Consider the following 19,011-nt stretch of genomic DNA (forward strand, 5'->3'; position numbering starts at 1 on the left):
TTTAACAAGTTTCGCATTTTTTTTGGTTTTCATAGAACAAAATTTTAACAAAATTTCGGTTTTCCATACATTTTGAGGCTCTCAACTAATTCAAAAAACGAGTGTTCAGGCAAACTTAGGCAAAAACATTATTCTCTAATCGATTCCTTACACTTAAAAGAGCATTTGAGCAAAATCGCGGGGAGTGGCGAGGAGTGATTTGTATGATATGAAGAAGCTGTCCTTTCAATATTTTACGTGCCTACAATAATAGTTGTTAAATTGATGGGATTAACGGCAGACGAAAATAAATTTTCATCTAGAAAAGTATGGTGCGTAATGATAACACGTATTATCAGGTTGATGGTTTATTACAGAATGATCCCTAAGTCTGACATTTATCCTATCTCTAAAGTCCATGACTACTATGTTAAGTCTGTGGCTGTAAGGTGTGAGATGTTTAGTTATCTACTTTACTTAATTACTACATTTCGGTCATCCTGACTCAACGATGTCCTCATCAGTTGAAATACTGAGAGATAATAACCATTTTCGCATGTTTTTTGGTGAGCAAACTGAACTATACGGAAGGCAAGAGACTTGAAATTCATCTATATCTGTGACTAAATAACGATCATTCGGTAAAGTTTGTTTAATTACATATGGACCTTTGAATTTATTCGACAATTTATGATTATCAACTGTTTTTATTACAACAAAATCTCCTTCTCTGTAATCTTGAGCACCCTTTCGCTTTTTATCTACCATTTGCTTATTATATTCTTGAAGTTTTACAATATTTTGTTTTGCTTCTCTTCTTATATCTAAAATATTTCTAGACTCAATATTTTCCTGATTATTTTTGACTCTACATTCGGTAACAAAATATCCCATCTTTTATTTGTATCGTTTATAAGTTTTGCCAACATTGGTGAAAGCGTCCTATTCATTCTCTCTACTTGACCATTGGCCTCTGGAGTATATACTGCTGTTTTAATATGTTCAATCAAATAATCTTCACAGAATTTCTTGAATATATTAGACGTAAAACAACTTCCTCTATCTCAAATAATTCTCATTGGTCTACTATAATGGTTTATGTAACATGATACATTTTTTAAAACTTCTTCGGTGTTTGTGGTTTTTGTAGGGTAAAACTTAACAAATTTTGTAAAAGCGTCAACGACTACCAAAATAAATTTAAATCCTTTCGAAGACCGTAACTGTATTGGGCCGTAATGATCAATATGTATTGTATTAAAAGGTTTATCACCTTTATCAATGTTTTTTTAAGAAACCTTCTCTTTTAGTATCAGATGGACTGTAAAATATACAACTAAGACAATTGTTTATGTACTTTTTTACCATTTTTCTCATATTAGAAAACCAATAAAACTTTTTAATTTCTAAGATTGTTTTTTCAACTCCAATGTGTCCTAAATTATCATGGCAAATCTTAATTATATTGTCTATCATCGTTTTCGGAATTACTAATAGTAACTTATCGTTATCGTTTCTAAATAAAATTCAATTTTTCATCTCAAAATTCGGAAATGTATGTGCCTCTAGACATGTTTTAATCAGTGAATCAAATTGTCATCAAAACAGATAAAAAACAAACAACAAAGCAAGCTCGTTCACAACCGTTTGTTGCAACTGTTGCGGATAAGGACAAAATCCAAAGCAAAATTGTCATGACAATCACAGGGCGCAACATTGTTGCAACCTTTTCAACTCGCGATTAATCAATTATTTTAAACACAAAACCAAATTTCTTTTATGGATGCTGTTCGATAGTGTGTCAATGTTAACCAACATGAAAAAAGTTCTCGAAAATTACAATGCGAAGCCCAGAAAATCGCTGCGCACGTGGTGATCGATCTTTGTCATATTCTGCTCAAGTGATGATAAACTGATATTGCGGAATAAAATTGTTGTAACAAGAATAGGAAATGACAATGTCTTTATTGCCGCGTGTTAGGTGACAATTGATTCAATATTTTTCAGCTTTTCATCTTGCTCTTGTGCTAGAATTACATTCTTTTCTATATATACGGTATTTAATACACTGACTGGTTCAATAGTATTCACATCTTTATCTTTATTATCTATTGAAATCAATTTCTCTTCATTCATAGCTAATCTACTTAAAGCATCAACATGACGCATTTTTAATCCATCACGAAATTCCAAAATATAATTGTAATTTTCTAAGAACAAAGCCCAACGACTTATTTTTGGATTTATTTTTTTTTTCGCTAGAGTTTGAGCTAACGCATTACAATCTGTATAAACTTTAAATTTTAAACCTGATAAATAAACATGGAATCTTTTTATTGCATGTACAACTGCTAGTGTCTCCAATTCAAAACTGTGCAACTTTTTTTCATATTCATCAGTTTTCTTACTGAAAAAACTAACAGGGTGAAAATTTCCAGTATTTTGTTTCTGCATCAAAACAGCTCCAAATCCAAATGAACTGGCATCGCAATGCAATTGAGTTTCAGTTTTTGCGTCATACAAAGCCAAAATAGGAGCAGATACAAGTTTATCTCTAAGTTGTGAAAACGAGTTTAATTCAATATCTCCAAAAACGAAAACTGAATCTTTATTAAGTAAATTATAAAGTAGTCTTGCTATGATAGCAAAATTTTGAATAAATTTTCTAAAATAGCTAGTCAAACCTAAAAATCTCTGAACATCTTTAGCATTTTTTGGTGTAGGAAACTCCAATACAGATGCAATATGAGATTTACATGGCTTTCGTCCAAATTCATTTATAATATATCCTAAATACTCAATTTCATCATTACAAAATTTACACTTTTCAAAATTTAGTTCTAGCAAATTATTACTCAAAATTCCGAAAACTTCACTAAGAGTTTTCAAATGCTCTTCTATATTTTCTGAAGCTATCAATATGTCATCGATATACACACAAATTTTTCCCTCATCAATTAGTTTCTTAAAAATTTTGTTCACAAATCGTTGAAAAACTGCAGGAGCATTACAGAGACCAAATGGTACTCGATTATATTCGTATTGACCGCTAGGTGTAACAAACGACGTAAATTTTGTACAATCTGAAGCTATTCTTATCTGATGAACTCCTGTTTTCAAGTCCAAAATTGAAAACATCCTTTTTCCTTTTAATTTATCAAATATATCTTCTATCAAGGGTAATGGATAATTATCTCGAAAAGTATCTTTGTTAAGTTTTCTATAATCTACGCAAAGTCGAATATCATCGTCTTTTTTGGGAATTACTACGATTGGACTTGCGAATGGAGAATCGCTTTCTTTTATAACACCAGATTTTAGTAATTCATCAATTTTTTGATTAACTTTTAATTTATCATTCTGCGAAAGTCTTCTAGGTTTAAAATGAAAAGGTGCTGATGATTTTAACATAATTTTCATCTCATAATCTGTTTGAGGTTTCAAAGGTCTTGGAAATTCAAAGTAATATTTTTTAATAACATGCTGCAAATTTACCAAATGATCTTTGCCAATATCACCAGTATTATCTAAAATTTTTTGAATATCAATGGTACTTACAGTCTCTATTGCCTTTACCTGTGGTCCAATCTGCTCACTTTCGAATACTGGTGTTTTGAAAACCTGTATATGACCATTTTCTATTACCGTACGCATCCCCTGTTGCATTATAACATTTCTACCAATAATTATATCATATGAGTGCATCGTCAAATCGGGAACAACTAAAAATTCAATTTTAAAAGATAAGTTTTGAATAAAAACATTTGTAACTAAACGTCCCAAAATATGAAGCCTGGTTCCTCCAATACCCTTATAAGAAATTTTTTCATCATATTGTAATATTTTGTCGTTCTCTACTAAACCAAGGCGTATTCATTGTTCTTGAAAAAATGTGGCGTCTTCTCACGACATTGGGCTGCGACATGACCAGGGAAATTACATCTGAAGCATACAGTTGACTTGAAAACTTGTGTTGATGGAAGACGAATTGACGAAAATGCTTGAAGTAAAGAAATAACTGACATAAATCCGGAAAGTTTTGCAAAATTCTTCAAATTATTGTCTGGAATTCCTTCATTTCTTCAATTTTCAGTGGCGAGGCTAGAATCCTTTTGGCAATATATTAATCTTGATACGACTCATAGTTTTTCCATCTTCTAAGTTCAAGTTTTTCCCTTATTTCAAGTGTTACCATGGTTCCAGAAAATGTTGTCTTCAAAATTTTGAGAAAATCCGGCAAATTCATTGTGAAACGATTTTGATAAGAGTTAAGCCATTTCTGGGCATTTCCATGTAATTGCGAGAAAACCAGTAATTTCATTATTTCTTCTTCAACGTTGAAAATTTTTCGTGTGTGCTCAGCACTGTTGATAAAATCTTCGATGTTTTCTCCTTCTTTCCCCGCAAAGTGTGGTAGAAGTATGCGAAGCTCATCTAGTTTTACGGTGTAGCTTGATTTTTGAATTCCCACAGGATGATCTGTTCTTGTGTTTGGCATGGGTTCTCCAGATGTTTTTCCGAGACAAGAATTCATCAAACTGCTTGACTGCAAACTCAGTGGATCGAATTGGTGTTCTCCAACCAGAGAAGGAAGACTTCTTCCGATATCCTCTAGCATTTTGAAATCCGACTTTCCACAGCTGTCCAAGAGAGTTTACTTTGTACGATTTTCAAATTGTTTTAGCGATTGTTTTAAGGAACGATTTTCTTGGTTGTATCCCACTTCTGATATATAGTGCGTAATGATAACACGTATTATCAGGTTGATGGTTTATTACAGAATGATCTCTAAGTCTGACATTTATCCTACCTCTAAAGTCCATGACTACTATGTTAAGTCTGTGGCTGTAATGTGTGTGATATTTAGTTATCTACTTTACTTAATTACTACAAAAAGATAAATCTAGGTTTAAATGAGTTACTGGCCAGAAAAATTTATAATGGAAACGAAAATAGCGCAAGTTTTGATGAAGATGAAAAACCTGAGTTTTAAAGCAAAAATTAGGGTTTTGGACTTGTACACCTACTTAGGATCAAAATACGAAGAAAAACAATTTTATGTTGGAACTTTTGTATGGGTTCTTAACTTTTTGATATAGTAGATGAATGTTTGACTTTTTTTTTAATTTAAAACATGTTTGAAAGATTGGTTTTTGCCAGTTTTTAGAAAACTGGACCAATGTGAAGCGTACGCGACTTTGAATTACAGGTTTACGAGTTGGAAGCCGGATCCATTTTTTGGCACTGTGATTCATTTCGGCAGGTTTTTTTTGTCTAAAATATACTGAGCTCATACCGTTTTGTCTCAAATTCTGAACATGACTAATATTCCGAAAACTCAACTTTTTATAGCCTAGCATAACCATAAGCATTGATGACCGTACAATTCGTAATTGCTACTCCGTGATTAACCGGAATAATCAAAATTGTACATAGAACCAACTGATGTAGCTGAGGAGTAGCATAACATCCTCAATGTACAATTTCGAAAACTCCAGACTTAGTAATGTCAATACGGGCGCCGGCCACGTTCTTACGGCCGAAGGAATGTTATGTAGTGTGACATCCATTTTAACTAGAGACCGAGATCACCTCTGCATCTCCATGGTTGTTATGGGAAGGAGTTTTGCTATTGGGGAGGGATCATATTCACCGTGGTAAGTGATGTGATTCATGCAATCTCAGTTCAAAAAACCACTTACCCTTACTTCAAAGACAACGTGAACATACGGTAAGTTGACACTTTTAGCGTCGAATCATTCAAAAGTTTTGTTTATATAATGATAAAAATAAGGTAAAAGTTAAGGTATGGGGTTTCTACTGTTATGTAAAACATGCACAAGAGTTTATGTCGACACTCACAGTGACGAATCGTTCATATTTTGTTAAATCAATTCCTTTAAGCAACATTCCTATCGTTGTCAAACCAAAAATAAGATTCGAAATACATATATGTATTTATGTATATTGTACATTCAAAATAAAAGCATGAAACGAGCTCACCAAATTTATCATCCATCCTTGACTGAGTAGCCGTAATCCACTTTAATCAGCATGCCCATTGCACAAAAAAATTCACTCCGATTATGCGAAAACCCGAACTCAATTGCTTGGGTCATCAAAGCATTAAAAAACGAGTTTTCGGCATGGGCAGCAGAACACGTGCAAATGAATCGAAAAAAACGGCTACATCGCGAAAAAACGAACTTTCTGCCTGGGCTTTAACTGAGCACTGCCTAGCAGAACACATGCACATGGAATCTAAAAAAAAACTTCGACACCGACGCGAGAAAAATGAATCGAATATAACGTGACTTCGACGCGGAAAAACAAATTTTCTACCTGGGCTTCAACGAACACTCAAGTTTGGATAGCGATTTTAAAATTAGCCCACTTAAATTTTTCGAATGCTTCTAAAATGAAAGTCCTCTACGTATAAAGATTATGAAAATACCTAGATAAACCTTTTAAATCGCCACTGTTTGGAATATGAGTCATGCTTGAAATTGGAGACAAAACAGTATTCGGCTATATGTGTCAATATGGAAAGTTTCTTACTACAAAGTTCCAGTTAGTTATGCAAAAAAAAACTCCCATTCCAAAGTGAACCACGGAATCGCTCAGATAGTGGTTAATCCTTTAAGTATATTTTTGAACCCAGCTATTAAGGTTATTGCGTCGTCCGATAGATTTTGCTCATGGTTTCGCGCGTGTTTTTGTCGCCGGAGATTTTTTTTTACGCGTATCGTTATTTTATACAATCCGATGGCTCTGGAGGGATCGGTTTTGCTTTTTACTGGCTTTTGAGCAACAATATTACTGCACAATCGACAAGCATTTCGCGAAATACTATTTATACTATAAATAAACTATTGTTTTCTCTTTTGATTGCCGGCATTCAGAAGATTAAATTGAAAACACTTAAACAACAAATGTTTATGGTCTATCGCCAGCTTTCTAGGCGAATCCTGACAATATACCTTCCCCAACCTCCAACTCCGTAGCACTTATAAGGGTGTCGCTGAGTCGGTGGCCTCTCATTAAGTAAGTGCTACATCAACATTTCCTTCCCCTATCCCAAGTTACAGTAAAGGTGGGCGTGCCGGGAATAGTGATATTCATGCTTTTAGTATTCTTGTTTATGATTTGAACGAGGTATACTCCCCTGCTTTGTTCCTGAAAGTAGTCAAGATGGGATTATTAAAAAGAAACATGAATGTTGCTAGTATCCAATCTACAAAGTATACCGTAACTACGCTAACGCTAACGCGTTCACATTTAAAACCATTATTGGTAGGACAAACTATCAAAATCTTTACATCCACGGAAGTCCATAAAATTGTTCAAACTTATGGAATTATAGACAGCAAATTGTTAGTGAAGTGGTCATTAACACAAAAATGAGAAAGCTTCAAGATCATTGGCTAAATCAACTTCATTGCAGATTTATTATTTGATCAAAATTGATATCCTTTTTCGGACTAGTTCACTGAGAGAGATTTGAAAAAAAAACTAGAGCAAACTACGAAACTTAACCGCCAGTGAGGTTGTTCAATGATTTTTTTACTATAACATTATGGATTGTTGGAATCGCAAGTCAATCCCATATGTGAAAAGTATTCATGAAAAGCTATCATAAGTGCAACTGAAAGATCATTGAAAGACATGTTTAAAACTGACATCAGCTCAATGTGACTCGTGATTTATAGCAGTGGCGCAAACTGAATACCGAAGCCAGAAATATCCAGCCTTATTGCCAAATTGCTCAAGAAGCTGGAGATTGTTGGTAATAGTACAACGTGCAGAACCTCCATCATGGAAAATATAATCTAATCATTTCCTAGGAACTAAATTAATCAAGAAATATCTTTGAAATTCGTGTTCAAGTTTGAATTGATTTCCAAAAAAAAAAAAGAAATTATTGGACCTAACATGTTGTAACTTCTATGACTCCTTAATCACAATATCATGATTTTAATTTCTACGGCTCAGTCATATTTTTGTAGTAGCTACGAATACTTTACGAAGTTGGATGTGTGTATAGAACCGTAGAATATCACGAGAAAGCTTTAGGAAGTTTCGTGATCTATGCAGAACGTCCAAACTCTTGTTGCTCAGGTTCAAATAATCTTTGCTAACAAAATTGCTGAGAAGTTATTATTTGTAAGCTTATTGTACTTTACTAATAACATTATTATTGGATTATGTTTTTTGAAAGGATTCATTTTTTTTTTAATTTTGACTTAAAATGCTCGTTCTTTGAATGCTGAATGGACAAGCTGTTTAAGTTTTGAACAGCTAATAACTTACATATAACAGTTATTACTAATACTTTTTTGAAACCTGGATCTTAACTTTTTTGTTTATCGACAAAATGGAGGATGTGGTGGAGATGGTTTCATCATTCATAGGAGTATTAATCATCAACATTTTTCGTCATTTGAAATCAAAGTTTTTGAAACTTTGAGTGTTTCTGTTGATACACAGCTTGGTAGATATACTTTCATAACACTCTTGTTGCATTTTCATTGGACAGCAAGTTAATTTGCTCCAAACTGACTTGCGGAAATAGACTCGCAATAAGTCCAAATTTTTTGTCCTTCGTGACTTTGATGCAATACATCGCTCATAGAATAATTCGTAAAGCAATTTCAACGGCAGAGTTTCATTTGATGAGTGCTCTTCAGGATCAGTCCTAAAAACTAGAGGAGAAGGCAAATTCAACGCACTTGTGATCCTGCTATGAACATTATATAGCAGGATCTGCAAAAAGATATTTGAAAACTTTTTACTCTATTAAGAAACAAACATTTTGAAAGCAAAATTGTTTAATTGGACCCTGGCTCTTTTGGAAATTATCTAATATATTGAAAAAAAAAAACTCCGAAGCTAATTCCGGCAACGACAAAGGAGAACAAATCATTACTAACTAATTGCGGGAAAATCTCAAAAACTTGCTTTTGCTTTTATTATAGAAGAAGGTATCTACCGTGATTGTTTTATATTATTTTTGTTAAGGCTATAGCGGTCATGTGTCTCAAAGGTAAAGGGAGGATCTATAGAAAATTTTTGCATAATGATGGAAATGAATAGGGTGATAGGTGTCGCAAATGGCTTGCTCTATTTTCACCACCTAATAAAATTTAAACCATGCAAAGTTTTTATTTTAATATCAAAAATAAAAGTGTTTTAAAAAAATAAATTAAACATACATAATTTTTAAATAAGAGTTCATGCCAACACTGACAGTGACGAACCATTCATAGTTTGTTGAAAAATCATATTTACGTCTCACCGTTATAACGATTGAATGTGCAGTCATACATATTTTAGAGATTTGAAATAAAAGCATAAAATTCATCCTTTGCTAAGCAGTCGCAATCTACTTTCAGCTTCACTTAACACATACTAACTGAGAAAGTAATCACTCTAGAGACGCAAGAAAAATAACACTTTTGCTCTGATGACACAAAACAAACACTACTCTTGAACTTTGTTTTGCACCCACACTCACATACCTACTTCATTTTTTTTTCACTCGCAATACGCGAACCGTAAACAATTGATCCGGATTCCGTCGCTCGTCTATAAAGGGGAATGCAACAGATTCAACGGATCAATTACATAGAAAAAGCATTCCACAGTGTTTGGCATGATTGTAAAATAAAAAAAAACTTTAATTTTCCAAGAATAATCCATAGTTATATGTCAAGTCGTACACTTCAGGTTAATTATTAGAACTCCAAATCTGAAAGACCTCGTGTAAGCGCTGGTGTTCCTCAAGGTAGCATTTTGGGGCCAATAATATGGACTATTTTCACATTAGACTTATCTGAGTTATCTCAAGGGTGTAGAAAATCTTTGAGTATTTATAATCCTACCTCTAATTCTCAGAGTCTTCAGAAATTATGTTAGATTACAGATGTAAGTACCTGAAAATAGACAAGAAAAGTATGATTAAGTATATAACATTTTTATGGGCGTTGATAAGTTGTTCTCATAAGATTACATTTATTTTTCATTTTCTTAGCGATGCAGTACACTTTATATAAGGGCAGCACCTCAAATTAGTGTCAAATGATCACTTTCGTTCTTATTTGATAAATTTATTTATTTCTCATACATTTTTCATGGAATTAAAAGTTTTCTTGCTTCACCTCTTCATAGAGAATCGTCTTCTCCTGGTAAAATAATTAAATTTTAGATGGTTCAAAATTGTTTTATACAAATAAAAATAATGTGAGAGCAATCATTCAAAAGTTTAGCTACAATTAACAACACAGCAACCAATCAGATTTCTGTTCCCATGTCTGTTCGAACCAGGGTGGTCGACTAATGAAGATTGACGATGTTTAGATCTTCTTTTTTACGCTAACTACAAGCTGTTCATAGCTCATAAGAGTGCAAATTGAATATGAATGCGAAAAGAGGAACAACCAGCATGCCGCCTAGTTAACGTTTCTATTTAACCATCCCGAAAATCAATTTGGCGCATACTACAACAGCGTTGTTAGTTCCATGGTTGACTGGCGGATCTCAATTAGTCGTGGTATTGTCTGCTGGTGAATAGTGGTATTCCTCTAAGTTCCAGTTAACCCATTCATGCCCATTTTCGGTTTCAATTTTCTTGCACTGAATGTTCTAGTCTTTGAAATGGTAATATTGAAGAACAAAAAGAACAACATGAATTATTGAAGAAGTTCAGAGTCCGCAGCTACAAAGCAAAGCCATGCTGAAGGTGTCTGGGTTTAATTCCCGGTCGGTCCGGGATTTTTTCATAATGGAAATTTCTCTGACTTTCCAGGGTATTGAGTATAATCATACCTGGCACATGATACACGAATGCGAAAATGGCACAACTTTGGCAAAGAAAGCTTTCAGTCAATTACTGTGGAAGTACTCATAAGAATACTAAGCTGAGAAGGAGTAAGGACGTAATGCCAAGAAAAATAATAATGTATTCTTCTATTTAAAATTGGCAAATTCGCAACAAAATATAATACATTTTTTTTAGCAGAAATAATAACTTAAGTTTGATTTGCTAAATTCCGATGGGCAATAAAGGGTTTGACGAAGAAGTATTGAGAACAACGCGGAGTGAATGTCCTCACCCTCAGATATACATGCATACATACATACTGAGCATTGGCTGAACGAGCAGCGCCAACAGCGACAACGAAAGTGGTTTACTAGCTGATACCACCGCTGTCTCTACCAATGCATGGTTAGTTGTTCTAAATCGAGCTGATTGCTGATGTCAAATGGCTTCTGATTTCCATTTCTGTTTTTTTTTCCTATTTATATTTTTTGGATGTCGTTTTGCATTCGATCGCAATGTGGAAACTAGTTGTCACATGTTTAGCAAATGGAGCTGGAATTTTGGAACCGTGGAAAAAAGTTTTCAGAGTTAACTGAATTTCGATATGTGATAATTATCTTTCACTTTGATTGGTGCTGCCTTTGAGAGTTGCTATAGAGAAGTATATTACTGTACCTATCATGTGAAGTTGAAGTGTTGATACAATATCTACAAAGTGAGTAAAACTGATGAAGTATCAACTTAGGTGAATATACATCAGCAAACTCTATTATGCTTTAATAGAAATAAAATTTCTAATGAAATAAAATTTCTAATGAAATAAAATTTCTTATTTATTAATCTTCAAATTCTCACAAATCTAAAAAGTTCTAAACATAAATAATTTTATCGTTACTTCTTGGTATACTCAACACTTGATGGACCACATCAAATTTCGCCTTTTGTTTAGTAATGCATAGCTCGCTAGGCGTTGTACATGCCCAGCGTGCTCCAGGATCCAAAGGAAGAGAAAAAATTTGCTGCGGTCCCGCTAGTGTTGCTAAACCTTCATTAAGGAAAAATGAGTCGACTGAACTGCTGTGCTGACAGGTCGTTTCACATCAACTGCCTGCCCGTGTGTTTCTCATTAATTATTCAGATTTTTCCTTCGCTCCGTCACCATTCACCCCCTCCCCTTTTAGTCTTCATTCGCTATAGGGCTTTCTCCCACATTGTGGGGCACATTCCAGACGCAGAAAAATCTGACGCCACCGCAGCTCCAGGAACGAATCTTCCCATTTCCTTGATTTACGTGGAATAAAACAAACTCCACGCGCCAAGGTTTTCACCTTCTCCCGACTTCCAACATCATCCCGTCATTCTTTTTACAACCGATGACGACTAAATTGTTGATTATGGTTCGGAGGAGCGAGGGTATGGGATCCCGAGCAAACATTTTCAATTAATTTAATAGTTGGACGTATTAAATTACCATACAATATTTAAAATTAACGCGACGACATGTTAGTATGTTCATAGACGACAATTGCAACTGTTATTTTAGTTAGTTAGGGATCTTCCTTAGCCGAGTGGATCGAGTCTGCGGCTTCAGAGCAAAGCTATGCTAAAGGTGTTTGGGTTCGATTCTCGGTCGGTTCAGGGTCTTTTCGTAACGTAAATTTCCTTTCTCTGGGCGTAGAGTATCATCATAACTGCCACACGATACACGAATGCGAAAATGGTGAATTTGGCAAAGAAAGCTCTTAATTTATAATTGAGGAAGTGCTCATTGAACACTCAGCTGAGAAGCAGGTTTTGTCTAGATGAGGATGTAATGCCAAGAATAAGAATAATATGTATTTAGATAGTTGAGCTAAGGGTCGATTATTGTAAGTATATAACTTTTAAAAGAAGCGTAAATTGAGCGTATTGAAGCGTATTGCCCTTCCATCCCATCTTCAAGTGCTTACCAAAACCACAACACTTCATTCTGGCACTTTAGAACATCCATGCTGAAACTTGTTCACACACAAAATCTTCCTCGACCGGGCTGACAGAACGCGACAATACCCCTTTCTAAACCGAAATGCAGGATAGCAGGAACAATTATGCACCAGGATTGGATAACGTGCATAATTAGTTTTTGAAATACGAGCAGTTAGATAAGATTTTGAAAAGATAATTGTGGAAAAATTCCTCCAATGATAATGATTATTGCAGGTAATCTGATTTATTATACAACCAAACAGAGTAAGTAACCCAAATATAAAATATTTTTCACAGTTCATTTTTGAGAGCATCATTTTGTGTTCCCATGTAAACAGTGTGATTAAATGTAGTCCAATAACCGCATTTGAATTAGGCGGCATCTATTTATTACGTAACGCTAAAATTGAAAATTTTCGACGCCCCTCCCCCCTCCGTAACGCTTTTTGTATGGAAATTTTTAAAATGTTGTATGAGTCGTAACGCTCGAGCCTACCCCCTCCCTCCCCTTCGAGCGTTACGTAATTTGTAGATGCCGCCTTAGAGATGGGCAAAACGGCTCATTTTAGTGAACGGATCCGATCCGAGTCACTCATTCTAGTGAACCAGATCTCTTGAACGGTTCAGTGATTCAGCGAGTCGCAATTGAACCGAGCGAACAGAAAAAGAGCGAATCATTCCCTGTTGCGCGACATACCTCTTCTCTTTCGTATCTTTCGCTCTATCATTCTTCGTACATTTTTCCCCAGAAACTAACGATCTGATAGGCCGATTTCTCCTACCCTTACCAAAAGGAAGAAGTAAAATGTGCATTGTCATTCGTGTATATACGCACGTTTTCTATCTATCTTTTATCTGTCTGTGGGCAAGTGGGCGGGGCATATCAGTTGTTTGGCTGTGTATGCTGAGGGTGCGGAGCTTCAACCAACTGTGTTTGCATGTTTGCCGCGGCGCGCAAAGCAAGGCACGTGTCAAGCGTTATAATGAAGCTGAAAAACGAACGAAGGAGAATAGGGGAAAAGAATCGGTTCGTTCTTTTTCCGGATCACTTTTTGTCTGATCCGTGCTGATCAAATGAATCGACTTTCGCCAAAAAAGAGCCACGGATCAATCGTTCTTTTGAGTAATCCGGATCTTTCAAACGTCTCCGATTTTTTTTGCTCATCTCTAATTTGAATGCGGTTCTTTGAATTTTATTTGAATTTAGCTAGCTAGAGTGTCGGGAAATCGATTCAAAAGTGACTTTTTTATTCATATGTCCGAATTTAAATAGAAGACTTGTCTAGCTAATATAATTACATAAGTATTCGATTCTTTACTTTAATACAAGAATACTTGTCTTTTTTGTAACACAAAAAAAAGATACCCAGTTGAATTAAAAACATTACAAGAAGCAACAGATGATGCGTAGGGAGACTGGGGGTAATTTGCCCATGTTTAGGAAAACAGATATTTTAGATGTGAAGAACATTGTCTTTTGCTTTTTTTACACACTCATGCTTGCTTATATGTTGCATACATCCGGGCATTTGTTCAGATATTATTGTTAAATGTATACTAATGTTGATGCGAGAAATTTACCTTTGTAAGACACCAATTTGCGATTAACTTCAACGTGGCATTACGTTTGGTAGAATTTGAATTCAAATGGCTGTTTTGACATTACGTGAAAAAATTGCTAATTTTAGCGTTCACAATAAATGGACGTTGCCTAAGAACAGCAAAATCGGAGTTCACACAGCAAAAAATTGAACAAAATAGAGGAAATAGCAAACAACTAAGGAGAAAATTTAAATCACTATGGAAGAGTAAAGAGAAACCAGCAAATAAAAATAGCTTTGATGACGATCAAGTTATTTGTGAAAAGTTTAACAGTTATTTTGTTGACAGTGTTGAACAAATGAATGAGAGCATACACAATATTTGCGACTGCTTTGGTAGCGATCAAGGTCGGGTAACACACTACAGGAACGTTTTTTCAAGAGTCTCGTAGAGTCTCGACACATTGCGAAAAGCTTTTGTTAAAATTGGTAGCTATTGCTCAATTAATAATATAAATTTACAAATGCTTACATATTCATTGGAGGTCACCGAAGAGTATTTACTTGGATGATTAATGATTTTCTTGAGCAGGGACAATTAGTATGGAAACAACCGTGGTTTCGATACCAAAAGTATGCAGAACAACAAATTCTGAAGAATAAAGACCGATTAACATGTTACCATTCTACGAGAAAGTATTAGAAATCACTGTTAAAGACCAATCACTGAAGTACTTGACCGAGTATAAAATTGTAACAAGTGAAAAATTAGGATTTAGGCAAAACATTTATGTGAATCAGCTTTTAACTAATTATTGTGCAAATGGAAGCGAATTTAGATCTCAAGCGTGCATTTGAAACGATATCGCGTCCATAAATGTTAACGTTCAAGAATTCATGTTTGTAATCATCGTCATCATCGAAACTACAAAATCAAAATTTTCTGTTTAAAACTGTAATTTCATCGATGAAAATGTGTTCACTGTGTCTCGGTTGGAGGAAAGAATACAGGGAACAAATTTTCATGAAAATTTTCTTGATTTTAAACAAAAAACTGCTTATGAAAATTTTAAATTCAATGACGAATTCTGCTCCCTTAAATATGGTATTGATAGAAAACTTATTGTGTTCAATAATTTCCAAATTTTGGTCTTCTCATTCAAAACTCCGCTTAGAAGCTACCAATAACTATATAAACCAACTTTGATCCAATTTTAATATTAAATTTATTCTGATTATCACGAACAATACAAATCCATTTAAATATCTCAGATTTCCTTTGAATTTGTGAATTTATACAATCAAAAGGGGGTAACTTCAAAACGGGCACTACGATTTTTTTTTTAATTTTGCCCAGACACGCAGCTTAGTTATAGAAACGACTGGTGAGCACAGATTTCATGGTGATTTTTTTTCTGATAATACCGGTCAGGGGAGCACCGTGTACGAGGGTAGAGGGAGGTTCTAAAATTCCGCAAAAAATGGTCCGTCATTTATGGACAGCCCTACGTTAGATAAAATCTTCATATCATAGTAATAGAATCTGATATGATTTTGTAATGTATCTCTAGTCGGAAAATATAGTATTGTTATAATAAAACCTATTGTTTTTTTTTATATTATTTTCTATCAGGGACGGCAAGCAAAAACCAGACTAATGGAACTTCTCATGCCGCGGTTCTAACGCACTGAGATCTGCATTGTCGGGGAAGACATCGATCGCGCTATCTCGATGTCGAAGCCGGCATCATATTACCCAGGTTCAGCTCATCCAGGAACACAGACCCCGCCGCCATCGTCGTTTTCCGACGACGACGACGACGATGGCTCTCTGTTGGGTGAAGGTTGCACATTAAAATCTATACAAATGGGTTTATAAATATTTTACGACCGGCTCCGACCAGAGGATGGGTGATGGTTGATGGAAAAGTAATTAGAATGATTTATGGCGCTAGAGGGGAAAGGTTTTTCTACGAGAAGACAGTCGACCAACCATATAGATTTCTTCCACCAGGTCGGTCTTTCTTGTCTTAAGCTGTGCATTGATTCCACTCTCCTTTGTTTGTTCTTACGAGATGAAAAATGTGGAAAAATATGTTGAGCGATCTGCATTGGTTAGATTTATATGGGTAGCTGGTAGCAAAATGTGATGTTTGGAATACAGTTAAATAGACATTTCTTCTTGGCATTACATCCCCACTGCAAAAAAGCCCGCTTTTCAGCTTAATGTTCTTATGAGCACTTCCACAGTTATTAACTGAGAGTTTTCTATTTGAAAGTTGCGATTTTTGCATTCGTATATCATGTGGCAGTTACGATGATACTCTATGCCCAGGGAAGTCATGGAAATTTCCATTACGAAAAGATCCTGGACCGACCGGGAATCGAGCCCAAACACCTTCAGTATGGCATTGCTTTGTAACCGTTGAATCTAACCACTTGGCTAAGGGTTTAAGGACAAAAAGTTGAAAAACAAAACGTCGAAAGGACTAAAGGTCGAAAGTGATTTGCTTGGTGGGAAATTTTTCTTTACTTGAAAAGAGATTTTCTACCTTTAGTCCCTTCTTATTTGTTCTTCGATCTTTTGTCTTTCAAACTTTTGTCTTTTGATCTTTTGTATTTCGACCTTTTATCATAGATTCGGCTAAGGAAGGCCCCAAACTAGAAGGTTATTTACAAAGTATATTAAGTAAGATATGTTAAATACCGTCAAACGGGGCTTCTTTTGACATTATTTCCACATTCTTTAACTTTGAGGATTTGTAACTCTTTGAATTATGTATAGATGTTGATATTTTTTGCCTATATTTAAGTTGTATATGTACGTAACAAATGTGCAAAATATGAGGCAAATCCATCAAGAAATAACAAAAATGCTTGAATAGCGAAAAAAGTGTGTCCTTCAAGACAAAAAAAGGGCTACTTTGGACATTTTCACAATTTGCTAATGAAATGATTTTTCCTTATAACTTTCAAACTGATTCAATAAATTGTCGTCCACTGTGATGTTATGGAACGTTTTTCATTAATAAACTTAATGTAGAAAAATGCAAAGCTAGAATCAATTAGGGGGAGATCCCCCAGTACCGGACACTTAAGCCACTAAATTCATAATTCGAAAAATATTGGTTTTATGTGCTCGTGTTACCCATTTATGATAAATATTATCATTTTTATAGTGTACAAAAATAAATTTGAAAATATAAGTATGAATTTTGACATTGCATTTTGATGATGTTTTTTAGTACCAAATTGATCGATCTTGAAAGGTGGCACCCAATACCGGACACAATCTGGAAATACCTCGAATTCTGTAAATTTGAACATCATTGAATGTGTTTACTTTAGGAATAGTATATAATTGGCAATTCAATGCATTTGCAACATTTACAAGAACAATTTGAGTATTTCATAGTTTGCAAAATGTCCATCAAAAACCTCTTTCTTATGTGATGAAAAATAGCACATATTACGATGTTGTTCTGAATGTTAATTTTTCTTAATTTTATGGCATGTTTGATACCATGATCGACGGAATCCATGAAAAATGAATGTATTTTGAGACACTCGTGCAATAATTTCAAAGATATCATATAACAAATCAGGCTGTCCGAAACTGGGGGACAGGAGGTGCTTAAACAAAATTGTAATTTGTCCATATTTAGTCCAATTATGGTACAAAATTCATTCATACTATCAAATTAGGATTATGTTCGAATATGCTTGCGTGATCGAAAATATTTTTTAGTATTCAAAATAATTACTAAATAGGCTCAAAATTAAGGCAATACGTCAATTTTTTTTTTAATTTTCAATCTTTTGTACTTTTTTAAAAAGGCATGCATATTTCAAGGATGTGTTATTCTACGCAAACATTAGTCTCCATAATAGCTTCCTTTACTACTAATACACCATCTTGATTGGACCATGATTTCTCAATGTTTCGACTTTGTCCGGTATTGGGTGCTGTCCGGTACTGGGGGATCTCCCCTGGTACTGCGATGATAAATGAGTTATGTACAATTTTTTGTCTATTCTTACTGTTATATGAACGACATGTTGAAGGATCACATTAATACCGGTAACTAATTTAATACCAGTAAGTAATTTTCATTAAAAACGCAATCTATGAAGTAAAGTTTAGCAAGATCGTAAAGAAGTAAGTTTGCTTTTGTAATATGCTCTTAGCAGTTTAGAGCTGGCTTAAGAGTAGTTTAATTTAGGCATTTGAAGAATGCAACTGTTCTGTACTACAAATTCATGTAAAATATGACGAAAAATAGTTTTTTAGAGATTATGTTGTGAATTTGGCATTGGTACGTATTGAAATATATGTGTTCTATGTCTATTCACTTTTACAAACATCTATTTTATTTATTTTTTAATTGTAAAATACACAAACCAAAACATTATAATAAAATAAAAGTCCCAAAAATAAGACCTTTGATCAATTATTTTAATAAAACAACAATTTTAAGCGAAACAAATCACAAGATTTTCATAAAACATGACGATTCGATAGTTTTGTGATGCCCCTAATAAGTTTCCAAGACATGGGTGAAATTCAAACAATGTTTGTATAGCCAATGTTTTATACCTTGTGAATATTTATTCGGGCTTTTTTGAAATGTTTTCTTGTTTATCCTGTTATTGTTGATGTTGTTCCAAGAAAAAATCATGCCTAGTGGTAGAGCATATATTGGTTAA

The 19,011-nt window shown here is 34.4% G+C and overlaps 1 protein-coding gene across 12 annotated transcripts in view; it reads right to left on the reverse strand.

Annotated features, from left to right (window-relative positions):
- LOC5577287 overlaps positions 1–19,011 on the reverse strand; it is a 570,169-nt gene that overhangs the window by 318,334 nt on the left and 232,824 nt on the right. The gene's annotated exons all lie outside the window — the stretch shown is intronic.

The sequence above is a fragment of the Aedes aegypti genome, chromosome 2 (assembly GCF_002204515.2).
Source record: "Aedes aegypti strain LVP_AGWG chromosome 2, AaegL5.0 Primary Assembly, whole genome shotgun sequence".
NCBI lineage: Eukaryota > Metazoa > Arthropoda > Insecta > Diptera > Culicidae > Aedes > Aedes aegypti.